The sequence below is a fragment of the Alexandromys fortis genome, unplaced genomic scaffold, assembly GCF_014885135.2.
Source record: "Alexandromys fortis isolate MF-2015 unplaced genomic scaffold, M_Fortis_MF-2015_v1.1 scaffold_4, whole genome shotgun sequence".
Taxonomy (NCBI): Eukaryota; Metazoa; Chordata; class Mammalia; order Rodentia; family Cricetidae; genus Alexandromys; species Alexandromys fortis.
This window is the reverse complement of record NW_026067944.1, coordinates 645,039-672,552: the sequence shown is the minus strand read 5'-3', so window position 1 is coordinate 672,552 and position 27,514 is coordinate 645,039. Positions and strand designations below refer to the sequence as shown.

At 38.2% G+C, this 27,514-nt stretch overlaps 1 protein-coding gene across 12 annotated transcripts in view; it reads right to left on the bottom strand.

The window, feature by feature from the left end:
• The window catches only part of Greb1l (GREB1 like retinoic acid receptor coactivator), a 265,843-nt gene that overhangs the window by 132,966 nt on the left and 105,363 nt on the right, over positions 1-27,514 (bottom strand). For 10 of the 12 annotated variants that reach the window (XM_050148823.1, XM_050148822.1, XM_050148821.1 and 7 more), the window contains exon 2: positions 3,690-3,792. The gene's annotated coding sequence lies outside the window, so the exon portion shown is untranslated. Of the gene's footprint in view, positions 1-474; positions 564-3,689; positions 3,793-5,887; positions 6,007-27,514 lie in introns of those variants that run through there. The other 2 variants (XM_050148816.1, XM_050148814.1) reach the window with 2 other exon arrangements.

Sequence of the window (27,514 nt, the reverse complement as noted above, 5' to 3'; positions counted from 1 at the left end):
TGTAACAAAAGGACACAGTGTTCCAACTGGGAACCTTTCTGTAAAAGAAACATATCCTGTCAGGACTTCTGGAACTGGCGTAATTCCTGCATGACCCCCACCATGTCGCCAGAGACCAATTTTTCAATAGAGAGAAAAGTCAATAACCAAGACCAGAAAACATTAAATAATGAGAGAAGCTTCCCAAGCGTGGCTCACTACATCCATCAGGACTGTCAGGGTTTCAGAGCCGCGGGCTGGAGAAGAAGGCTCTGTGGGGATTAAGATTTGCATAAAGCTCCAGAGGCAAAACTAATTTCCAAAATGCAAATGTAATTTAAAGATACTACTAAAATGACATTCTAAATGTCAATACTAATTTTGAAAGTATAGCTGCAAATGCAAAGATGATAGTTTTCTTAATATTTCTTACTTAAGCATCCCATCTTGTTTTTTTAAGATTGTTTAGCAAGTGAGTCATGAGCATTAACCCACCTGATGTATATAACGACACGTTAAAGACTCTCAGAGCTTGTCTGGTTTCAGGTGATGGTGGAAACTTCTAGAAACAAGGTCCCCTTATCCTGCACTTGAGGAAGAATTAAATCTAGGCTCAAAGCAAGAAATACAGTGAAATACAGGTACATCTAAGGCCAGCAAATTAAGCTTCAGAATCAACAAAACTTTATCATTTTTCTTAGATACTGTCGTCAAACAGATGCTTTTCCTCAATCAGACGTGAGTTTGAGGCTTTTTACCAGGCATGCTGCACTGTACAACTGAAAAGCAACCCGCCCCGCTGTAGTCTGGAGGCCATTTAGAGGGGGACACAGCTTTACAGAGAAAGGGCACGTGACTGGTGGGTTCCCCACCCCCTCCCGACATCAGTCTTTCGTTATCTTATTAACTCTGCTGATTGCGCTTGTCAGATTTCCCTCAATCCAACGCTACTTAAACAGCTGTGCGTCCTCTCTAGGCAATTATCAGTCATCACACTCGGGTTTCTGAATTATCTGGTGAAAGCTGTTTAACCTTGAGAAAAGACATTCGTGAACACATCCTTGAATAGGAATTATTCCTGAAAAAAGGACTGAAAAGTAGCTACTGAATATGTTAATTGCAACACTAATTTACAAATTAGTAAAAATGTTTAACAAGGCTTATCATACACATGATTTTTTTCTTTATTTTACATATTAACACATACGCTTTCTTTCTATATCTGTATATATGCATAATGTATAAAGTGGAATATCAAAATACTGTCAAAGCCCAGAGTGATAATCTGCCATACGTATAAAGGTATTCAGGAATCATTCCGCGCTGCTCTCAGAGGTGGCAGACTCCCCACCCCCAGATTCTCCAACTCCTTTCACAGACAGCATCCCTTATTGTGCTGCCATTCTTTGTGGTGCTGGGACAGAACCCAGGGCCTCGCACACTGGGCAAGCCCTCTACCACTGGATACACAACGTTTTTATTCTTGGCTCTGACATTGAATTTTTTTTCTTCCTGATACAATATATATGAAAAAAAATTTTTTCAGAGAGAAATGGAGGGTTTGGAGTTATTCATCAGCTTATAGTCCCCTTCTACCAAACAGTAACAGTTAAAATCAAAAGGTCTACAAGCCAGGACTGTAGTATGCATCAAGTCCTGAGTTCAATCCCAGAGTCACATGTATATACAAAAAATACTAAGAATTAAAAAATGTTAAAAACCAGTGAGCCAGAAACATACTTAATGCTTTATGTATGCCCTTCACAAACAAATTAAAAGATAACCTTCTAGAGGTAGCAAGTTTTGGTATTTGAAAAAAAAGCTTTAATAATAGTTTTCTGCGTGCAAGAAAGGTCTGAAGTATGTAGAATAATTTTGAAATTAATGTGACTAGCTCCCTACTCCAGCATCCCCCTGCTTTCTGTTCCAAGAAAAGAAAAAGGCGATATTTCAACAGTGCAAAATTCTTTGTTGTGACAGAAACATTAATATGATAAGTGTCCTGGAAGGCGAAGTACACTTCAAATCCTAACTATTCTTCCAGACCTCTGCTGAGTCTAACAGTCCTGGCCAACATTTGGTGAGGATTATCCTTCCTTTAGACAAAAGCTAGTGTTCCTTAGATAAATCAGGAGTTATTGCCATGAGACTCATAAAACCTTTTCACAACACAGATTTCCAAGGGAATCCTTGAAGGCTTTAGGGGCTGCTCCTTTTCCTAAGTAACAAAATACACCCCATGGTGTCTTGCTGACCCCACTCAGCTGTCCTCTGACCTCTTCAATTGTTGAAGCCTAACGCCAGGGTCCACAGAATTTGCCTCCCATATCAAAAAGGCTACTGTTGCTTCCTCCTAGCACCTGGTGAAACAGAATGCAACAGTTCTGGCTCTCCCTTCTGCCTTCCCCTCTCTGACCATTTTCCAGATGTTAAAAGCCAGTACTGGGTTTCAGCGTCTTCCTGGTCATCACTAAGGAACAAACAGGGACTGGGCTGAAGTGGCAATGACCCTCTTGTTCTCTCTGGCCTCAAAAGGATACAACAGGTCATAAAAGAGGAAAAGCTCTTTGGCCTCCCCTGAAAACACTAGGCTATTTAAACACACTGTAACTTCTAAAGCCAGGAGAGAGGGTTTGGCATATGTTCTTTCTAAAAGCCAAGAGGCCCTAAAGCAGTCACCCTAAATTCTTAATTCTTTTCTTTTTGAAATATTTTATTTTATGTACATTGGTATGAGAGTGTCAGATCTCCGGAAACTGGAGTTACAGACAGTTGTGAACTGCCATGTGGGTGCTGGGAATTAAACCTAGGCCCTCTGAAGGAGCAGCCAGTGCTCTTAACCACTAAGCCATCTCTCCAGCCCTAAATTCTCAATTCTTAACAAGTTTCCCCCCCCCCCACTGATATTGGAGGAGAGAGAACCAATATCACCCTTCCCCTCTGAATTAAAAGCCTTAAAAAAAAAGTCAGAAACATTTTATTAAAGCTCTGTAACACATGTCTCAGAACAGTATCACAAGGGTTTTAAATATATGTGATCACTAAATACAGGCTGATTTTTTTTTTCTGTATAACCAAGGGCTTCAAAGTCTCTTATCAGACTACTGGAAAGAAAATTACAATTACCAAAGAGGAACCAAAAAGTGCATTCTTGGAGGGACTGAGGGTGAGTTTGATCAAGACATAATGTATATGTGAATGAAATTTTCAAAGAACAATAAAAAAGAAAAAAGATATGAAAAATAAGAGTTTAAGATTTCATTTTTATTTTTGTGTATGTGTGTTTGTCAGACTGTGGGGATGTCATGTGTGTGGATGTAACGGAGACCATCCACACATTGGCATTGGATCTCGGGGACCACCTGATGTGGGTGACTGGGGGGGGGGACGACTTCAGTCCTCTAGAGAAGCGGTTAGTGAGTGCTTCTACCCACTGAGCCTTCTCTTTAGTCCTTGAATTCACATTTTTTCAATTTATGTAGACAGGAAATTCAGAGCTATCTGGGAGGAAAACGTAGTAAGTTTAACTGGGGAACTGAGAAGACAGAGCAGAGAGGTCTGCAGAGTGGGGTGGAACTGGAAAGAAGGGCGTAAATGCTCCTGCTCAGTTTAAGGACCAAACAGAGTCGCTTCATCTCAGCTGTAAATTAATCTAACAAAAGCAATTTGACCATGAAAAGTTTGAAAAGAGGAATGCAATCACACAATACCTTGGTTCATATATTAACATTTTTGGATCATGTTCATGGTTAGCTAGGCAGTCAACATCTCAGGAAGCTTGTCCGAGATCACGTTCTTCAGGGTTCTTTGCACCTATAAAAACATAGAATGCATAAAACCACAAGTTATTTCTCAGTTCCCTTTATTGTACAATATAACAATCTACATATCAAAATTCTACAAAACCACAGGAATTACCAAAATCCTGTGTACCTCACCTTATTACCATCGGAAAATAGAAAGAAGCTCCCTATTCCTAAACTCCAACAACCACCCTCAATATATGGTCAAAATAATTTCTGTTTTTCTTAGAGCAACCCTCCCTACCCTTCCCTCAGTGCGAGCTGAGAAAGTTTCTTTGACGTCATCATAACAGTTCTGTTCTGGAATAGAATTAAGATAAGACAACTTTCTTATTCTGAGGCATTTGGGAGTTTTACAATTCCTGATATTTGTCTAAAATTAATTTATTCAAAGAATAAATTAATACATTTATATTATAATTAGTATAATTAATTATAAAGCGGTCAGATATAACTAATATGAAGGTAATAATTTTTACTTTTTGAACTTCTGTAATGATTTCCAGAAAAACTGCAAGAAGAGAAAGGTTTCCTACTTTCTGAGCAGTGTGTTTCTAGGAGATATTAAATAAACTATAATCACCTACAATTGATTGAATAACGTGCCTATTATTCTTCCCCACTAAGTAGATTATGGTTGATATAAATTAAACACAAAGATATGAAAAATTGGTAAAGCCTTAAATAAATTAAAGCAACTTGTCATTAATTTTTATACATAACTTAGAAGTAATTTTTATTGTGTCTAAAAAAGAAAACTAAAGAGTCTTAGTTTTTAAGAATGTACTAAATGCAATATGAATATATATAACATTAAAATACTTGAAGTCATGCTAAAAATGTTTTTGTACTTTCTTTTTTATGTCAACTTGAAAGAGAGAAAATAAACATTATAGATTCTAGGATAAAAAATATTTGTCTTAACCTCTCCTTATTGGAAGAATGCCTTCTCACACAAGAATAACGAGAAACGCTGGCCCTGCATGTTCAGGCTAACACTTCTCACTCACATGCACCAACAGCATCTTTCCTACCTAATCCAAACCCAAGATTACCCCATATGGTCAATGAGGTCAAACTGCATTACTTCCAATGAGGACCGACTGACTCTGCAAGTATCTTAATGATTTTTAAAAGGGTCAATAATCCAATTCCAAAAGCTTTGGAGTCTAAAACTGCTAATTTTTAGCCACGTGCTACACACTTCACCTGCTAGTAATGACATTTTTGTATTTTCTTCTAATTACACTCAAAGCTAAGACCTTTGGCCCTGGACCACAGACCCCTATTCAGGTTGCACACATTTTCTTAAAGGACCTGGTCCTTTGTTGTCACTCTTCCTCTTTCATCTATTATTGACGCCCACAGAGAAGGAGAGACTCCACCGTTTACGCAGCTTAAAGCTCCTAACCATCTCAATTTCTTTGCCTTTCAACTGATGGGCTTTTTCATAGACAAATGCCAAAATGTTTGACAAAATCATTTTTTGTTTTTCAGTTACACTGCCTTCTCTTTTCTCATCTTCTATCCCTAGGCAGCTTCCTGTCCTCTCTGTCCCACAGGAGGGACTTTGTATGAATAAGGATTTACACACTGTGACCGTTACCAACCAAACGAGTACAGTACAAACCTCAGTGTCCCACAGATCAATAAAAATTATATATTTTTTCCATCACAGAATCCATTAAATGAAATTGAGGATAATTTAAAATAACTTAAAACCTGCTCCCAGTCTCTACTAAAACACAGAACTCTCAGAACTCCCTAGCGGAAGTGCCAAAGAGCATTCAGAAAACAATGAGGATATCAGCTACACGACCCAAGTTTCCAAGTATCTTAACATCTACTAGCTGTTGGCTGACATTTCAATAATTATTAAAAAAAAGGAAAAAAGGAAAAAAAAAAAAAACAGAAAGTAAACTGAAATGGCTAAATGTTCAATTTTTAGCTTAATTTTTAAAAACATTTTAAAGCAAAATCTTCATAAACCATCCTATTATTATTGTTATTTCCCAATACTTTCTCCAGATATATATACACACACCTACATATATGTATGCACACACACACACACATTTTGGAAATCAGAAACACAAAGCTGTTACCATGATGTAGATCACTCCCTCAGACCACAACAAGCCACCAAAGGATTCTGAGCTGCAGGACATTTCTGGCCCGACACTGGCCCATCCTTGCTCTCCTTTCCTCCAGGGCTCAGCTTACTCGAGTTCTAAGGGTTTCCCTGTTGTCTGTCCTCTGCAGACCCTGAAACCTCTTGTCTTTTCTTGTTTTCACCATTTGCTTCACCCAGCAGTTCACTGGAGACCCATCCATCTTGTAATGCCTAGAGTGACAGATACTCTCCAGAGCAACCACACGCTGAGTGACCAGAAGATAACATCACCCCCAGGAACTCCAGAGAGAAATACAACCTTAGGACAAGGTCTGACTTGACAGACATCGGACCATAAACCTCTTCTAAGTGAAAAAGAAAACAATTGCCACACACACAACCGAATCTGACCCAATCAAAGGCAGAGGAGAGTGATCATTTGTGGATTGCCTTTTCACTCACTTTCCCCCAGAGCTTTTATAGTACGGCAATTCACTCACCAAGAGGCAAGAGACTTCTCGGAGGAAAGAAAAGCCTTTCTCAAGTGCCTTCTTTTATTGAACAATATTCAAAGTGAAATTCATTGACATGCGTGTTGCAGGAAACCCAAGGCTTCAGTTCAGCCCTCTTCACCCTGCCCCTTCTTGTTTGAATAAAGCAATATCTGGACTTAGAAACGCTGACTCTATTCTACTGCTGTGAAAGGGACACTCATGCTTTGCAAATTAAAAACACATTAAGCACATCAGAAATTAAAAAGCAACATGTGACACAATGTCAACAATATGTGTAGCTCAGAATAGAAAAGCTCCCCATCCATTAATCAACCTCCAACTTGGATTTAAAAGACAGTGATCAGGAGAGCATCCTGGGAAGGGCCGCAGACTCTCTGCTAACAAAGGAGAGGTCATGTGAACATCTCCTAGCAACGAACCAGTGCCAAGGAAGCTGTACATACAGAAGGTTCTGCTTGTCTGGAGTTTGGGGTTTTGCCCTTATTTCAAATCCAATGAGAAATAATTAAGCTTCTAACATTTAAAAAATAGGAAGGAAATTCTGAGGAACAAATAAACAAAAACCAACCTGGAGATTAAGTTAAAACATTGTGATCAACGTCAATTATGGAAATTAACAACCCATTTTTATAACAAATACCGAGACACAGAGGTAAACCTCTGTTGTAGAGAAATACATTCTCATTCTCAAAAAAGAACAAATAATACAAATATAGATGGCATATCTAAAGACCCCAGATGTTCAAGGAAAGACTCATCAACAGCATTCCTATGAACTGTGAGCAAAGTAAATGATATTTGCCTAGTAAAATATTTTAATTTTCCTTTAAAATTTTCACACAGAAAACCTTTAAGTTATGCTAAAATTGGGATGACTTTGTAGTCTGTAATTACTCCCCTCATCTTTATATTCCAAAAATCACCACAAAATTTAAATGTTTTATCTGTTATGTTTAAATAATGTGAGGAATTTAAAAAATTAGCCCCATAAACTAATACCTCTTATTTGAATGTGTCTATGTCCCTTTACTTCCTTACTTTGGTATCTTTATAAATACCATAGTACAATTTTTTTATAATCTCGGAATTTCTTATTTTATTTTTAAGGCTGGCAAAAATATACAAAATAAATAAATGTGAACAAGTTCATAACTTAATAGAAAAAAGATTAAATAATTGCAGAAAGACTATCATCTTGTAGAAGACTTTGTCTACCATGAACTGGCTCAAAGTAGTTCTCCTAAACTACTGAGCCTCAAATAGCACATCCTTGAGTACTCTCCAACTTAAACATTAATAGCAAGAGAGATGTGACCTTGAAATGACAGCATTCCTGCAAAGGGTTCCCAAAAGATCCAATTAAATCATCTTCTGAACACAGCAGATCCATATGCATGTGTGGAAAGAACACCCCTATGGGAAGTTCTTACTGCTTGACTGGCCAAAAACAAAACAAGACTTCTTTCTTTGAGGGTCGCTTCCAGATCACAGTTAGAGCTAGAAACCTACACTGGGGAAAAATCCATCAATGTGAAATCCTAAGAGGGTTTACGCTTCACCACCATCTTATTTGCGCTTCAAAACCCTGTGAGTCCTGCAGTAAAGGCAGGGCTGGACCTTTTCAATAAGAAGAGAGGTGGCCAGTGGCAATTTATCTTCCATTTGGCTTCCGGACACAGACAAGAGCACTCCACAAGTCCCACTGTCACTTTCTGCAGTCTTGGATGTGCAGTACCTTATAAACGACCCACAGGCTTCTTTGGGCACATTTTCTGGCAATGAACTGAAGCAGAATTTCGTGAAATGGGAGAGCCACTGAGTAAGAGGAACATTGTAGACACTAGGGTAAAGGGCGGTTCTCCTTGTTCCAGGCTGAGAACGTGCAGGCTTTCCCACTGTCGACTCTCCTTTTTCTCACTTGCATTGAAATTTAACAGAACTTCTTAAGCTCTTTCCAATTTATCCCAATACAACTCTTCCCTTTGGGCAATGTTAGCCAACTTCCAGCAGTGTGGTATCAATTAAAATCTACACACTGTAAAATATTTTAACAAATCCGCACAAGTAACGTTTTCATAGGTCACAAACTCCTGGGTCAAAAAGACCTAAAACAGATAAGAAATTCATTCTGAATCAGCTGATTTATGCCACCTTCTCCCAAAACATGTCAACTCACAATCATCCTCATGAAAAAACAAACAAACAAACAAAGCAAGCAAAGAGTTCCGGACAGCAGTGATTTAAGTCAGGTGGCCATATGTTAACTGCAGTGGTATTATTCATTACAAACAGAGGAGATTTTGTCACCAGGTATGACTTAGTCATTTCATAATTATTTCTGATTCTCAGAAATGACAATAAAATGCATTTATATACTTTTTCTGCTTATTCATTTTTCTGTTTTATTTAAATGACGTCAATTTTCTAACTGATACCGATAGTAGGTTCCACTTGAATAACATATTGACAACATGCAGGGAATATTTTCTGTAGTGATAGTACTCTCACAAACTGAAAACTTTCTATTTACTTATATGTATTTTCTTTTGGCAGCAACCTGCATGTACAGAATGTATTCTGTTATATTCATATTATACTTATGCTCAGCTTCCATTTCCTAGCTAGCACCCTTCCTGCTGTGTCTGTTTATTTGTTTGTTTGTTTATCAGTTTTTGGAGACAGGGTTTCTCTGTTTAGTCCTGGATGTCCTGGAAATTGCTTTATAGAACAGACTGGCCTCAAACTCAGAGATTCACAAGTCTCTGCCTCCTGAGTACTGGAATTAAGAGTATGTGCCACCACGACTTTTCTTGTATCTTTTTTCCTTTTTTATAACAATTTTTATTTATTTTATACCCCAACCACAGTTTCTTCTCCCTCTTCTCTTCCCATTCCATTCTTTACCTCCCTTCTGCCCACCTTCCAATCTACTCCTCCTCTGTTTCTGTTCAGAAAGGGCAAATCTCCATGGGTGTCAATGAAGTATGACATACCTAGTTAAGGTAAAATTAAGCTCCTCCCCTCATATTAAAGTTTGGAAGGCAATCCAGTATGTGGAATAGGCTCCCAAAAGCCTGCCAAAGTATAAGTGACAGGCCCCACTCTTACAGCTAAGAGTCCTACAAATTTTTTGTTGTTGTTATTGTTTGTTTTGTTTTTCAAGACAGGGTTTCTCTGTGTAACAGCCCTGGCTGTCCTGGAACTAACTCTTGTAGACCGGGCTGGCCTCGAACTCACAGAGATCTGCTTGCCTCTGCCCCCCAAGTGCTGGGATTTAAGGCAGGCGTTACCACTGCCAGGCTAGGATTCCTACAAGTAGATCAAGTTATACAACTGTTTCACATACTTAGAGGGCCTATACTGGTCCCATGCAGGCTCTTTAGCTGTTGGTCCAGTGTTGGTGAGCTCCCACAAGCCCAGCTTAGTTGTTTCTGTGAGCTCCTTGTCTGTGATGACACTGTGTGTTATGATCTTGTGTCTATGATGACCTTGTGTCTCTGAAGACTTTGTACCTGTGATGACCTTGTATCTGTGATAATCTTAAGTCTGTGTTGACCTTGTGTCTGTGTTGACCTTGTGTCTGTGATGACCTTGTGTCTGTGTTGACCTTGTGTCTGTGATGACCTTGTGTCTGTGATGACCTTGTGGTGTCTCTGATGACCTTGTGGTATTTTTGATGACCTTGTGCCTGTGATTTGTGCAGGTCTTGGGCAGTCAGGTTTGTTGCATGTTGGTGATTTTGTCCCCTGTGCCTCATTCAGAACACAGCACTTCAAAGAACACCTTCAAGGAGGAACCTTTCAAGTGCTTTCACTAACTTCATAGAGATTCCAAAGAGAAAATGTGTTTAATTTAAATATAATGCTTTAACAAAAATCTGACCGATAATTAAATAAGGATGTGTCTCATTCAATAAAATGTAAACTTGTGCAACCACTTTGGAAATCAGTGTGGTGGTTTCTCAGGAAATTCGGGATCAACCTACCACTGGACCCAGCAATGCCACTCTTGGGAATATACCCAAGAGATGCCCGATCATGTGACAAGGACATTTGTTCAACTATGTTCATAGCAGCATTATTTGTAATAGCCAGAACCTGGAAACAACCTAGATGTCCTTCAATGGAAGAATGGATGAAGAAAGTGTGGAATATATACACATTAGAATACTACTCAGCGGTAAAAAACAATGACTTCTCGAACTTTGCATGCAAATGGATGGAAATAGAAAACACTATCCTGAGTGAGGTAACCCAGACCCAAAAAGATGAACATAGGATGTACTCACTCATAATTGGTTTCTAGAGATAAATAAAGGTCAGTGAGTCTATAATTTGATTTCCTAAAGAAGCTAAATAAGAAGGTGAACCCAAAGAAAAACATATAGCTATCCTCCTGGTTATGGGAAGTAGACAAGATTGCCGGGCAAAAATTGGGATCTTGGGGGTGGGGTGGGAGGGGGGTAAGGGGAGATGGGGAGAGAAAAGTGAGAAGGGGAGGATGGGGGGAACTTGGGGAAATGGGATGATTGGGATAAAGGAAGGTTAAATAGGGGAGCAGGGAAGCACATATCTTAATTAAGGGAGCCATCTTAGGGTTGGCAAGAGACTTGGACCTAGAGGGGCTCCCAGGTGCCCAGGGCGATGTCCCCAGTTAGTTCCTGGGACAGCTGAGGATAGGGAACCTGAAATGACCCTATCCTATAGCCATACTGATGAATATCTTGCATTTCACCATAGAACCTTCATCTGGTGATGGATGGAGATAGAGACAGAGATCCACACTGGAGCACTGGACTGAGCTCCCAATGAGCAGGAGGGAGAACATGAGCAAAGAAGTCAGGACCACAAGGGGTGCACCCACCCACGGAGACAGTGGGGCTGATCTATTGGGAGCTCACCAAGGCCAGCTGGACTGCGACTGAAAAAGCATGGGATAAAACCGGACTCTCTGAATATGGCGGACAATGAGGGCTGCCGAGAAGCCAAGGACAATGGCACTGGGTTTTGATCCTACTTCATGTTCTGGCTTTGTGGGAGCCTAGCCAGTTTGGATGTTCACCTTCCTAGACTTGGATGGAGGGGGGAGGACTTTTGACTTTCCACAGGGCAGGGAACCCTGACTGCTCTTCAGACTGGAGAGGGAGGGGGAGAGGAGTGGGGGGAGGGGGAGGGAAAGGGAGACGGGGAGGGAAATGGGAGGCAGGGAGGAGGCAGAAATTTTTTTTTCAATAAAAAAAATGTAAATATTTGTCAACTAACAGTAAAAATAATTTATGTCTTAAAAAAGATGCAAACATCTTTTTATCTCATGAACAAATATTTTTCATTTTCATACCCTTAAGCACCCAAAATTTTAGAAAACTCAATTTTTTTTATAACTTTTATTTATTTTTGTTTTTTTGAGACAACTGTTCTGGAACTAGCTCTTGTAGACCAGACTGCCTCCCAAGTTCTGTGATTAAAGGCGTGCACCACCACCACCCAGCTGAAAACTCAATTCTTTTAGGAAATAATTTTATTGTGTGCTACCAGACCAATGATTCTGAGATTCATATTTGAGATGACATAAAAATTCAAAGCCTACATACCAAATGAGAAAAAAGAGTAACAAAAGCCTAAGGCCTTGAAATTTCATATCACTGGGAAAAAACCCTATATAAGTAAATAATATTAAGAAAGCAATTTCTTAGACCATTGCAGGACAAAAAGAAACAAAGATTTTCCTCAGAAAATTGACAAAAGTAATTGATCTACTAGACAGGAAACATTCAATCTTCATTAAATATTTATTCAGTGCAATAGACTGTTTGGTGCTATTTGGACCTCAAAGGGGAAAAAACAGTTCCTGTTTGGTAGGAATCATGGCTTAGAAGTGACCAGAAATGAGACAATTCCTCAAATAGTGACATTACATTTCAAAATGACAATGCTAAAAACTGATGCTATGCCAAGCTTGATGGTACACATCTGTAGTCACGGCTTGTGGAGAGCTGGGCAGATATATCACTACAAATTTGAAACCTGAACTACACAACAAGAATCTGTTTCAAAAAAGAAAAAAGAGAAAAACAAAGCCAAACCTACTAACCAAATAAACAAACACAAACGGAGACACGCTATAAAACACAAACAGCTGGAAATATACTATAAAAACACAAACAAACAGCTGAAGACATAATATAAGATATATATTGCTACTTTGAGATGATCAAAAAAAGATGCTATGGATGAGAGCAATAAATTCCACAAGGCTTGACTGGGGTTGCAGTCAGATGCCCTGAGCACAGTGAACATATGTCAGGAGTCAAGTCCCAGCTCTGACACTTGACCCACACCTGTCTTCTCTGGAGGGAGGGAATTAAAAGTAACACATTTCTAGACTAAATACAAAATGATGGACTCTTGTTTGTAGATGACATGATCTTTTATATGGAATACCTTAAGACTCCACAAAAAAACTGGTAGAACAAACTAATATAGTAAAGCTAATAAAAACAACCCAACATATAAAGCTAGCAGCATCACCATGTGCTAACAGTAAACTGCCAGTAATAACAAAATTCAATTCGTAAACCTCACAAAGTAAATTTTAAAAGATTAAGAATAAATTTAACCAACAAAGCAAAAATAAAAAAGAATCCACTGAAAAATACAGCACATTGGTGAATTAAATTGATAGAAATAAATTAGAAAATAGCTGATTTTCAAAGATTAGAACAATAGTATTATTAAAATACATTATTCAAAAAATCCAACAAATTTAATGCAATTAAATTTAATTTAATTAAATTAAATTAAGACCAAACATTTTTCACAAAAATAGGAAACGAATCCTAATATTTTTACAGAGTCACAATAGACACTGAATAATCAATGATCTCTTAAACAGCCCTCCACCAAACAAAACAACAAAACAAGACAGACAGACAAAAACTCTGAAGGAATCAGATTCTCAGGTTTCAAAACTAACTTCAGAACTGTGGTGAACAAACCAGCATGGTAGTAGCATAAAGACATCCACAGTGATGTATAAAAATTAAATAATGGAATAGAATAGAGAAGTCCAAAATAAATTCACACACTACTGACTGATCCTCCACAAAAATGCTAAGAACTCAACAGACTGTTGGGAAATTGGATGCTCAGCATGCACTGAGATCAAAAACTTATCTCACACTACAAAAGCAACTCAAAATGTTTTTCAAAATTCTGAATATAAGAACTGAAATTTACAAAACTACTTTCTAGCCAGGCATGGTGGCACACCCCTTTAATCTCTACACTCAAGTGGGAGAGGCAGGCAGATTGCTGTGTGTTGGATGCCAGACTGGTCTACAGACCAAATTCCAGAGTATCTTAGTGAGACGAGTGATGAGACCCCATCTTAGAAAAACAGAACAAACAAAAAGTGCTTACTAGGAGACAGCAATGGGGAAAATCTGAATGATATGGATCTGGGTTATGATTTTTTTGGATATGATTCCAAAATCATAGGCAATAAAAGCAAAAGCTGACAAAAGGGATTATGTCATATTATAAAGGATTATGTCATATCATAAAGCTTCTTCACGGCAGATGGGATGAGAAAGTGAAGAGAGCTTGAAGAATGGGAGAAAATAGTTCTAAATCATACTTTAAAAAAAAGTCAACCCCTAAATATGTAAGAAGTTCAAACAACAATACAAACTGCCCCCAAAATTCAAATTTTAACTCCTACAAAGGCAATATAAAACAATTCAGAATAAACTTAATCAGGAAAGTGAAAAATATACACTAACAAAAACAAAGATGCTTAAAAATGCATCTTTATAGATGTACAAATGGTCAAAAGTGCTTGAATTATCAGCATGACTAACTGCCAGGGAAGTGCAAATCAAAACTGCAGAAAGAGGTGACCTCACACCTGACACCTGCTATCTTTCAAAAGATAAAAGCTGGGCAGACCTGCGCAGACCCCTGGGCCGCCGCAGCAGCAGGGACGGAGGGGACCAGCACGCAACACCGAGAGCAGATCGCCCCACTACAATTAAAGCAAAGAGGTAGGCCTTTGGTTGGCAAGGTCCCTGGCAAAGGAGGAGCCAGGTCCTGTTCCTGAAGACCCTTCTGAGGGGTGAGAGGGATCTTGGGCCCCAGCAGGAGCCAGGAAACAGAGCAAGGGCATTTTGTAAGAGGAGCCCCTGGCCAGCAGAAAAACCTGATCCGGTTTTAAAAGACCCATTAGATAGCTTCGATAGGAGGAGATGGGCAGGCGCCAAGGCAAGAATTCACCCAATAATCTGAAAAACAACATGAAAACACCAGAATACAATGATCTTACAACAGAAGGACTTGAACACCCTAACACAGAAGAAGTGGAAAAAAATGACTTTATGGAAGCAATAGAGTCCCTTAAACAACATGTGAAAAATGCCCTTATAGAAATCGATGAGAAGTATAACCAAAAGTTTGAAGAAATGAGTAAATACGTACATGATACCCCAGGAAACCAAGAAAAAAATGATCAAACAGGTAATGGAAACAGTTCAAGAATTGAAAACTGAAATGGAAGCAAGGAAGAAAACACAAATGGAGGACCAGTTGGATATGGAAAAATCTAGGTCAACGAGCAGAACCTACAGAAACAAGCATAATCAATAGAATACAAGAGTTAGAAGAAAGAATCTCAGATTCTGAAGACACCATAGAGAAAATAAACGCACTGATCAAAGAAAACAGCAAAGCCAACAAATTCTCATCACAAAACATTCAGGAAATATGGGACACAATAAAAAGACCAAACCTGAGAATAATAGGAATAGAAGAAGGGGAAGAATTACAGCTCAAAGGCCCAGAAAATATATTTAACAAAATTATGGAAGAAAACTTTCCCAACATAAAGAAAGATATTCCTTTGAATATCCAAGAAGCATACAGAACACCAAACAGACTGGATCAAAGAAAAGCATCCCCTCGCCATATAATAATCAAAACACAAAATATACAGGTTAAAGAAAGAATATTAAGAGCTGCAAAGGAAAAAGGCCAAGTAACTTATAAAGGTAAACCGATCAGACTTACACCTGACTTCTCTATGGAAACCATGAAAGCCAGAAGGTCCTGGATAGAGGTTCTTCAAAAACTAAGAGACCATGGATGCAAACCCAAACTTCTATACCCAGCCAAGCTAGTATTCACTATCAATGGAGAAAACAAGACATTCCAGGATAAGAACAAATTTAAACAATACGTAGCCACAAATCCAGCGCTACAGAAAGTAATAGAAGGAAAATCGCAACCCAAGGAATCCAACATTGCCAACACTGACTACAATAACTCAGGAATCTAGCGAACCTTCACCAGTACAACTCAAAGAAGGGACACACACAAACTCTACTACCGAAAACAGTAAGAATAACCGGAGTAAACAACCACTGGTCACTAATATCACTTAATATTAATGGTCTCAATTCACCTATAAAAAGGCACAGGCTAAGGGATTGGATACGAAAACAGGATCCAACATTCTGCTGTTTGCAAGAAACACATCTCAACCACAAAGACAGGCATCTACTCAGAGTAAAAGGTTGGGAAAAGGTCTTTCAAGCAAATGGTCCTAACAAAAAAGCAGGTGTGGCCATACTAATTTCCAACAAAACTGACTTCAAACTAAAATCAATCAGAAGAGATCGAGATGGACACTTTATACTCATAACAGGAACAATTCATCAGGATGACATCTCAATCCTGAATATCTATGCCCCTAATATAAAAGCACCCACTTATGTAAAAGAAATATTTCTAAAACTCAAGGCAGACATAAAACCACACACACTAATAGTAGGAGACTTCAACACACCTCTCTCTCCAATGGACAGGTCAATCAGACAGAAACCTAATAGAGAATTAAGAGAATTATTGGAGGTAATGAAGCAAATGGACTTAACAGACATCTACAGAACACTCCACCCAAATAGGAAAGAATATACCTTCTTCTCTGCAGCTCATGGAACCTTCTCAAAAATTGACCATATACTCGGAAACAAAGGAAACCTCCACAGATACAAAAGAATATCAGTGTCCACCTGTGTCTTATCAGATCACCACGGATTAAAGTTAGATGGCAACAACTATGCTACCCCCAGAAAGCCGACAAACTCATGGAAACTGAACAGTCAACTACTGAACCACACCTGGGTCAAGGAAGAAATTAAGAAAGAAATTAAAGTCTTCCTTGAATTTAATGAAAATAAAGAGACAACATACTCAAACCTATGGGACACGATGAAAGCAGTGCTAAGAGGAAAGTTCATAGCACTAAGTGCCCACTTAAAGAAAACAGAGAAAGCATACATTGGGGACTTAATGGCACACCTGAAAGCTTTAGAAAAAAAAGAAGCAGAGGTGCCCAGAAGGAGTAGAAGACTGGAAATAATCAAACTGAGGGCAGAAATCAACAAAATAGAAACACAGAAAACAGTCCAAAGAATCAATGAAACAAAAAGTTGGTTCTTGGAGAAAATCAACAAGATCGACAAACCCCTATCCAAACTAACTAAACAACAGAGAGAGAACACGCAAATAAATAAAATCAGAAATGAAAGGGGGGACATAACCACAGACACAGAGGAAATTCAGAGAATCATTAGATCTTACTACAAAAGCCTGTATGCCACAAAACTGGAAAATGCAAAAGAAATGGACATTTTTTTAGATAAGTACCATATACCAAAGCTAAACCAAGACCAGGTGAACGATCTAAATAGACCTGTTAGTCGCGACGAATTAGAAGCTGTTATCAAAAATCTCCCTTCCAAAAAAAGCCAAGGACCAGATGGTTTCAATGCAGAATTCTACCAGAACTTCCAAGAAGACCTAATACCTATACTCCTTAATGCATTTCACAATATAGAAACAGAAGAGTCATTGCCAAATTCCTTTTATGAAGCTACAGTTACCCTGATAACAAAACCACACAAAGACCCAACCAAGAAAGAGAATTACAGGCCTATCTCACTCATGAATCAGAGCTGGAGAGATTGATAGTTCAGCCATCATGAGCACTGGCTGCTCTTACAGAGGATCCAGGTTTGGTTCTCGGCACCACGTGGCAGATCACAACCATCTGTAACTTCAGTTCCAGAGGAGCCATCAGGCATTATATATGCATGGTGCACTGACATTGAAAAATGAAATAAATCTTAAGCAAATACCAGGTTATAGAGGAGATAAGTCAGCACCATATTAAACCATGCTGTGAAGAAGGAGGTTTTGGTTATTAAAATCTGTTGGCAAAGCTCACCAAGCATTTCTCTCATCTTCCTTTTATATTTCCTTTTTTTTGAATTTTTGAGACAGGGTTTCTCCGTAGCTTTTGGTTCCTGTCCTGGAACTAGCTCTTGTAGACCAGGCAGGCCTCGAACTCACAGAGATCCGCCTGCCTCTGCCTCCCGAGTGCTGGGATTTATATTTCCTTTTGATTTCTTTTTATATGTAATAAATTAGTGTGCATGTATGTGCATACATGCATGCTACCACACATGTCCCATAGTTTCAACAGACAAATTCCTGGAGTTGGCTCTCTCCTTCCACTGTGTGGGTTCTCATATCAAATGGCAGCAGGTGCCTTTCCCACGGACGCTGTGGGAACTCCTTCAGCCAATAGCCTTTAAGATACCAGCCCACTTGGGCATAGTCTCTTTTACTATAAACGCAGAGGACTGTGACCTGCGAGTCTATCCCTGAATAAAGAACCTTTTATTATACTCAATTCTAAGCTAGTGTGGGATTACTTTATAATGTCCATCTTCATTGGGCGCCCATGTGAATCCCAACTCTATACCTACTGGATGGAATGGCCTAAAAGGCACAAAAGGTCCGTTGACAGTAGGTCTCCCATTCCCACCCGCCTGGCTTGATTTCACATACTAAGTGGTTTTTTTTTTTTTTTTTTTTTTTTTTTTTTGTCAAAACCCAGCCACAGCAAGGCTACCATGCAGCAATTTGGAAATTTCCCAGGCTCACACACACTCAGCCCCCTCCCACACCACTTTTCCTGCCATGTGGTGGCTTGTGCAGCTTCTGGTTTGTGTTTCCTGCTCACAAGCTCTGGTCTCCTTGCTCTGTGTACAGAACTGTTTTAATTACTCTTAATTTGCCAAGCAAAGCATATTTGTCAGTATTTACCAGGCACCAATGTGCAGAACCAAAGTGGCTCAGGACTGTTTGTGCCAATGCTGGTCGTGTCTCTCTGCCACACACTGCAATCACAATACCTGCTGGCCAATAAAGATTATTACACCTACAACAATGAACTGAAATCTCATAACAAAGGTAACTATTTGATTAATAAATAAATCAATAAACTTAAAAAATATATAATTGCAGACAATATTACCATTCAGGAATTTGATAACTTTTTTCTTATACTATGAATCGTATTCTGCAAGGCTTATATGGTTTTTCTGAGACATTCATTATTAGATATTGGGACTTAGCTTTATTTTTCATATTATATCCATAAGAAAATGGTTTTATAACAGAGCCAAGAATGAGAAACTTTTAGAAATGATACAGTTTTTACAGACTAATAATGAACAGCTAGCTGACAGAATTAATACCATTGAAAATCAAGTTAGCTGAAAAAATTAATGCCATTGAAAAGAATAACATTAATTTGAAGACAAAATTCAATCCATGTCCAAGGGTACTGAGAACTTGTCTGAAAGAATTCATACTATTGAATGTGACAATCAAAATCTGTTAAAAAGTTAAGTTAGGTTAGCTGATAGAGTATCTCTGCAGGAAGGCAATCTGCACACTATCCAAATAATGTCCAAGGATGAGATGTTATCTTTAAAGGAAAAACTTCAGACCTTGAAATCACATGTGCAGAATGAGGATCAGAGGTTAGGTTTTTCAATGAAATCACTAGAAATATATACTGGTCAAGAGATTCAGGCTTTACAAAAGATAGTAGTAAAAATATTTGAAATGATTGAGGAAAGTATCAGTGCTGATGAGCAGGGAAAGAAGGTACAAGGACAGGATTCAACATCACCAGTACCTGGCAGAGTCGGAGACGACTTACCCAGGGTTTTAGGTTTCTACCCTGTAATCACCTCTGAAAAAGCATCAAGTTCTAAATGCCCAAAAGGATCCAAAGAATGTAGACAGAAACCTATAGGTATGAATGATCTAAAAGAAATTAAGCAAATAGTAGTATATTATGAGTTGCATTTACCATTAGGGAGATGGTAAAGACATGGGCTTCAGCAATAAGGTTACCCCACATGACTGACTTTAATTAGTTTCAGCAGTCCTAGAAGACTGGGGAAATGTTATTGGAGAGCAGAGGCAAAAATTTTAGAACAACAGGGAAAAGCCAAAGGATTTGAGACATCCCAAGATCAAATTCTTTGTGAGGCCACTTATGCTGACCCACAGACTCAAGCTCTTTATGAGGAACACATTTTGTCCCTATGCCACACAGCAGCCTTAAATGCTTGGGACAGAATTCAAGAACTGGGAAAATGAATTGGATCATATATTAGGGTTAAACAAGGTCAAAGAGAACATTTTAGTGACTTTTTACAAAGATTAACTAAGGCTGTACAAATAGAAGTAACAGACCCAGAAGCTAGATGAGTACTTATTTGAAAATTCCAACTTAGAATCCAAAAAGATACTTGGGCCTATAAAGGTTAGATCAGCACCAATGATCAGCACAATGGATGAATGGATCCTACATACAATGAATGTTGAGACATTTGACTATAATACTGAAACCTGGGTAGGAGTAGCAATTTCCAAAGGTATGAGGAGACATCAAAATGTCAAATGTTTTAATTGTGGTAGAATAGGACATCTGAGAAGGGATTGTAGACAAGGCATTTCTAGAAATAATGTCCCCTATGGAAAAGGCAAAAATAGAAGGCCTCAATCTTCTGGACTATGTAGAAGATGTGGCAAAGGTCAACACTGGACCAATGAATGCAGATCAACAAAAGACAGACAAGGCAACTCAATACCATCAGGAAACTCCTTGGAGGACCTCTCACAGGTCACCAAACAAAATGTGGTCCAGTCATTCCCAGTCACTGTGGAGAACATGTCTTAATAGAAAAATTAAGAAATCTGTTGCCTGCTGTAAAAAGAACATGCTGTTCTGGATGATGGAATAAACATGGAAGATAAATCAAAAATTCCAATAGGAAATAGGAAGCATGTATTTTAGCATACTTCTACAAATGATCAAAGACCAAAGCTAATGGTGCATATAAATAACACTGTAAATGAGGGATTACTGGACACAGGTGTGACTGTTACTATTATTACTCTAGAATCTTGGCATTCAAATTGGCCTCTTCAAGAGGCAGATGTTCAATTCCTAGAAAATGGAACTGTATCTCAAGCAAAACAAAGCACAAGAAAGGTTGAATGCATAGGGCCAAAAGAACAGAGAAAAAGGCTGAGGCCATATGTGGCTAATATCACAGTGAATTTATAGGGTTATGACCTATTGCAGCAATGGAATACCCAGATTAACATTTCTGCAGTCCCAGAAACTCATCTTTCTGGGAAGGATATTATAAGGTACTATACAGAAAGGTTACCAGCCATTCAGGCTGTATAAGAACACAAAACAACTAGCAAACCTTTAGAGGTATCAAAGACCCTACCTTTAAAATGGTTAATTGAGAAACCAATATGGGTTAAACAATGGTCTTTAATATAAGACAAACTGCAGGATTTAGAACAGGAGCAATTAGATGCTTACCATATTGAAGAATCAACCAGTCTTTGTATTTTCCTGTATTGGTTATTAAAAAGAAATCTGGAAAATGGAGAATGGTGACAGATCTAAGAGCTGTCAACAAGCTAATTCAACCTATGGGCCCTCTACAATCTGGAATTCCTTTGTCTTCCCTATTGTCTAAAGGATAGCCTCTTATAGTTATTGATTTAAAGGATTGTTTCTTCCCTATATCTTTACAAGAAAAGGACAGAGAAAAATTTGCCTTCACAAGGCCTACTTATAATAATTCTCAGCCTACTGGGAAATATCAATGAACTATCCTCCCACAGGGAATGCTCAATAGCCCCACCCTGTGCCAATACTTTGTAAGTTAGCCATTGGAAATAATACATAAACAATCTCCTAAATCTGTAATTTATCATAACATGAATGAAATTTTGCTATCTGTAGATACTTTAGAAAGAATGCTTGAATAAGTAAAGAAAGTTTTGCCTAAATGGGGTTTACAAATTGCTCCTGAAAAAAATACAAAGAGGAGATTCTGTCAGTTATCTAGGTTATAAAACAGGTTTATAGAAAATTAGAATACAAAAGTCACAAATTAGGAGAGACCAACTGCAGACTCTGAATGACTTTCAAAGATTGTTAGGAGACATTTCCAGTCTGTGACAAACTTTTGGGATAATACCTGATGTAATAATTCATTTAAACAAAACCTTAGATGTGACAATGAACTAAATAGCCTCAGGGAATTATCAGCTGAACCTGTGAAAGAATTAACTGTTGTTGAACAGAAATTACAGGAGGCACATATAGATAGAGTGGAATACAAATCTTAATTGCATTCTAGCCATATTGCCTTCTAGAATTTCTCCTATAGGAATTTTAATGCCGATGGAAGATATTATCTTAGAATGGTCTTTTTACCACATAAACCATGTAAAAAATTAAAAACATATGTATAAAAGGTCTCTGAATTAATTATAAAAGGAAAATTGAGACTTCATCAATGAGCAGGAATAGACCTAGCAGAAATTATAGTGCCTTTTACTAGTGATGAAATTACAAAATTATGGGAAAACAATGAACCCTGGCAAAGAGCTTGCACTAATTTTTAGGAGAGATTAGTAGTAATTATCGAAAATGTGATAGAATTAACCTTACAAACAGAACTACTTGGATCCTTCCATGCATTGTACGTGACACTCCAATAGCTAGATCCCATACATTATATACTAATGCAAATAAATCAGAAAAGGCATGTTAAAAATCAGAAGATTTAAGTAAAGTGGAAAAAACTCATAATTCTGTTCAAAAAGCAGAATTATATGTTATTTTCGTGGTACTAAGGGATTTTAAAGAACTTCTCAATATAGTTACTAATTCACAATGTGCAGAAAGAGTTGTCTTGCAATTGAAACTGATGAATTTATATCAGATGATATAGCATTGATTTCATTATTCATTTAGGTTCAAGACATAATCAGGAATAGGCTTTGTCCATATAAATAACCGATCCCATATGGGTCTGCCAGTTCCTCTAGCACAAAGTAATGCAGAAATTGATCAATTATGGATTGGAAATGTGCTGAAGGCTTCAGAATTTCATTAAAAAATTATGTCAATAGCAAAGGTTTAAAGAGTTTCCTATTACATGGCAACAAGCTAAAAAGATTATAAAGAGATGTCCTACTTGCTCTTTCTATAATGAAACACCATTACCTTCAGGGAGTAACCCAAAGGAATGAAATCTGGCAGATGGATGTGTTTCACTCTGTAGATTTTGGAAAATTAAAATATGTACACCACACCATTGATACCTATCCAGTATTTCAATGGGCAGCTGCTTTGGGCTCAGAAAAGGCTGATTCAGTAATCATGCATTTACTAGAAGTTATGGCCATCATGAGTATACCTGCAAAAATAAAGACTGATAATTGTCCAGCATATATCTCCAAGAAAATGAAAGGGTTTTTTGCTTATTATAATATAAAGCATATTACAGGTATAACACACAATCCTATAGGTCAGGCAGTTATAGAAAGATCAAATTGATCTATAAAGGATATGTTAAACAAACAGAAAGGGATGGCACTGGATAATAGAAAAAAACTTCTGAATTTGATTTGCCAGTGTATTTCAAGGATGTGTTGACCTTACAATGGAAACCAGGAGATGTGCTACGTTGGGGAAGGGGCTTTGCTCTTGTTTCCAGGAGAGGAAAAGCTATGGATACCATCAAAATGAATAAAGATTCAGTTTGAAAAAGAGAAACCTCTGAGAAAGAGAAATGACAGCTCATCCCCAGAAGTGACAATCATATAGGTGTCAAGGAAACCTCATAAGTGTTGGGCAGGGTTTGTTCTTATCTTTTCATGAAAATTCTCATCTTCAAAAAGTCAAGAGACCTTGGACATTTAGATGTCTAGAGAAGAAAAGATAACTTCCCAGAAAGGATCACTGAAAAAAGACTTATGAGGTCATCTGCAGGGTAAATCTCTCAACCCAGTAGAATAATAGACTCACTTAAAAATCAAAGATGGCTTTGGAATTGGACAATGACTATCATTCTCTAAATCCAAGCATGTTGTTTAAAGAAAAATTCAGAGTTTTTGTTTCATGTCAGGAATCATCTGATATGGGACAGAAAGAAGAAAGAATTTTAAAAAACTTACTTTTCTCCATGCCTATTTTTGTCTATATCATACATTTTATGGAATATATATCTATATGATTAATGTTTAAGTTTTCCACAATGAACAATAAATTTTCCTGCAGTAATCTTTTAAGTTTCCAGGAACAAGATGAGGTCCTACAACAATGACTCCTCCTGGTTGATATGACATCATGATGCTGATAGTGCTAATATAAAACTGGTTTAGGGTACCAGCTGCTCAAGATGGTTCCAACTTGGTTAGCTGAAATGGTGCACTTTCTTACAATGTTCTAGCCAGAACTTCAAATAGGAACCTCATAAAATCCCTATCAAATACTCAGAGACTATCTGCAATTTTACCAGACAGTGATCTTGGAACTTAACCATCATTTTACTCCTACAGGATCCCATAGAAAGAACATGGCCCCCATGCCAACTGGAAGTAATTCTAGAATATGACAAAGTTTATCCTCAGGGTTAAGGACATCAATTAGGGGTTAATTATAACTGGTATAGGGTTGGGGGTTGAGGTGGAAATTATGTAGGTTCAGGTATCTCTTTGGAAAAAAAAAGGGAAATTGGATGGGATAATAGGTAAATTAGTGTGAACTTATACTAATAATAATAGTGAGTAATAGAGTGAATACTTGTGAAATATTATTTATAGGCAATTTACATTGGTATAGATTGTATATTGGTACAAATTCAAATTTTATCGAATATGCTCTTATTTTTATTTACAATATTTGTACACCTAGGCAAAGTTTTTTTGTCATATTGTATGCATGCATGCTTCTACCTCTTCTTAAGACATTTTATATATTAATACAATTTTAGGATATATTTATCATATTTCACTATACATTTATACCTCTGATCAAGATACTTATACATTGTTTACATTTTGAGGTCATTGTTCTCATTTGCTATACAGTTGTTTAAAGATTGTTTAATATTTTAATATGAAATCTTAGTCTTTAAGCTATATAGGTATTAAGAATTATAGATCAATAGTCATCCACATTTGTCATACTTATAGTTAGACTAATCAGGTTCTTTAGATACATAGAGATTGTATTCCACATAGATAGGTAATCTTTAACCACTTCAAAGAATTGTAGAATATAGCATTTAAATAACTCAGTGTTCTGTTGACACATTAAATAACTTAATTTTCTGTTGACATGTTAAATAATTTAGTGTTCTGTTGACACAATTGGCACTCCTGGCAACACTAACCTAAGCCCAAGAGAACGTTAAGCATCCAGGACACTCCACTTGGAGCTTGTTTTCTTCTTGGCACAACTGACCTTTGAACAAGGCATTGCCCATGCCTTGACCACTGACAAAATGCACTGTGTCTAGACAGGACAAGCAAGATACAAAAAAGAAAAAAAAAAAGACTGTCAAACCTTGCCAAGACAGGGTAAGAAAGTTTTGAACATTTAATTGCCTCTGAAAATGGTCTGTCAGGGTTCATGGTGGTGTAAACATGCCACAGATTTGCAAGATCCTCAGCCACGTCCAAGTGAAGTAAGCCTGAGCCAGCCAAAGCCAGTCCCTGGAAAGCACCTTGCCACTGCCTTCCAAGCCTACACTGCTCTCCCAGGGTAGAACAGCCTCGTGTCTCCATAGCATTAAGCCCTGCTGAGAGCCAGCTCTCCTGTTCTTAAAGCATGTAAATAGTTTTTTATAGGGGTAAGAGTGTTCTGCCACCATGTCTTCATTGCCTCTTCTTTCCAGTATTCTTTTCTCAGCAGCCTTACCCAGTGTCTGTTGCCAAGCTGTCCTTCTCCGTTCCCTAATTGTCTCAGGAACCAGCTGTGACAGCCCCCTCTTCCCCCCAGTCCACACTGCCTCCATGCACCCTTGCTTGGCTTCACTGTCTTCTGGTCTCGGTGCTACTGAAACTGCCACCAGGACTTGAATCCTGATTGACCTTTCTCCCCGCTGCCCTCCGGGGATCCCACCTTCTTGATTGTTAGCTGGAAACCAGGTTCCTCTCACAACCAGGTACAGCTAGTGGCCCAGTGTGCTGTCCCTGGAGGGCAACACTCTGCAGCCAGGCCCTAACCGCAGACACCAGGTGCTGTACAGAAGCTCAGCGTGTCTTATTTCTAACTCCCCTGATGACTCCTCTGCCCAGATGCCATTCTTCTGCCATTGTGCTCACCGTCAGTGCTGTTCTGGGCTGCTCTTGAAAATGATTTGTGCCTTAAGTACTGGGTACTCCTGAGGCACGCCGGGTGTCTGTCCCCCCCTTGGGCTGGGCTCCTCTTTAATGCTTCTCTGTAGCTCACTGTCCTCACCGTTCAGGGGTTGAGTGCCTACCTTCAGTTACTTGCTGAGGTGTATACTGGTGATACTGGTGGGTGTGTGTTCATGATGATGATGACGTTATAGTTTTTTAAATAATTCTCTATAGACCAGAGGAAGAAGAATGCTTGTGTTTTTAGAAGTGTGATGCTTCTCTTTGACCTGCCAAACTTTTTTATGGAATATATCTTTATATTAAAAAAAAATAAAACAAAAAAAATGATCTTTCAGTTATTCTAGGCCTTAGCCATTGTTTGTTACTCCAATGTTATAAATGAGACTTTGGGGGACTTACCAGGTAGCTAGTTGTCTCTGTCACTTATTGCACATTTTGGAAGTTGTTTGATTGCATTTCCTGTTTACTCAAGTAATATTATTTCCCTTCTCAAGTCTTTCATGGGGTTGACGACTAGATAGTCATAGTTATTTTCCCCTATTACTTGGCCAAGCTACTTCTAATACAAGACTTAGACTCCTTAGGATAGGATAATTATTGAAACATTTAGCATATGTTTCTTGCTTGATATTGTTTACACTGGTTGTAATTCTATTTTTCTCACTTGCTATTTGTTCTTATTGTATATAGTTTTGTATTAGGCTTAGAACTCTCTTATTTAGACAAAAGGGGGAGGTGCTGTGGGAATTCCTTCGAACAATTTCCTTTAAGATACCAGCCCACTTGGGTGCAGTCTCTTTTTCTATAAATGCAGCTGTACAGCTTGCATGGTTCTCTTCCAGCTGCTCAATTCAGTTTCTGTACCCCCTTTGTGCGGAGGACTATGATCTGTGAGTCTGTCCCTGAATAAACAACTCTTTATTATACTTAATTCTGAATTACTGTGGGATTACTTTATAGTGTCCACCTTCACATGGAGTCCTCTTTCTAGCCCTTGATAGATTTTTGTCACTTTGGTCCCTTCTTCTGAATTTTGTGAGATTTACATTTCTAGTTTTCTTCCATTTGTAGGCTGGTTTTCAATTTTCTTTTTATTCACCATGCAGCAAGAAAGTGATAAAGTTCCACAGAATTTAGTCTATGGAACCTGTCTTATTATTCTACTGCAAGCCCTGTCCTACTGAATCAAGCCTGACTAATGTGACTACACAAGAACAAGAGACAATGTGCACTTTCAAAGGCCATACAAGATACTTCAGCAAGTTCTGCCTCCTGCTCCTGAAGGAAGGACACAGGAGTTCTGCAAGAGGCCCTCCTGGCTATTACAAATAATACTGCTATGAACATAGTTGAACAAATGCTTTTGTCATATGATAGGGCATCTCTTGGGTATATTCCCAAGAGTGGTATTGCTGGGTCCAGGGGTATGGTTGATCCCGAATTCCTTGAGAAACCGAAACACTGATTTCCAAAGTGGTTGCACAAGATTGCATTCCCACC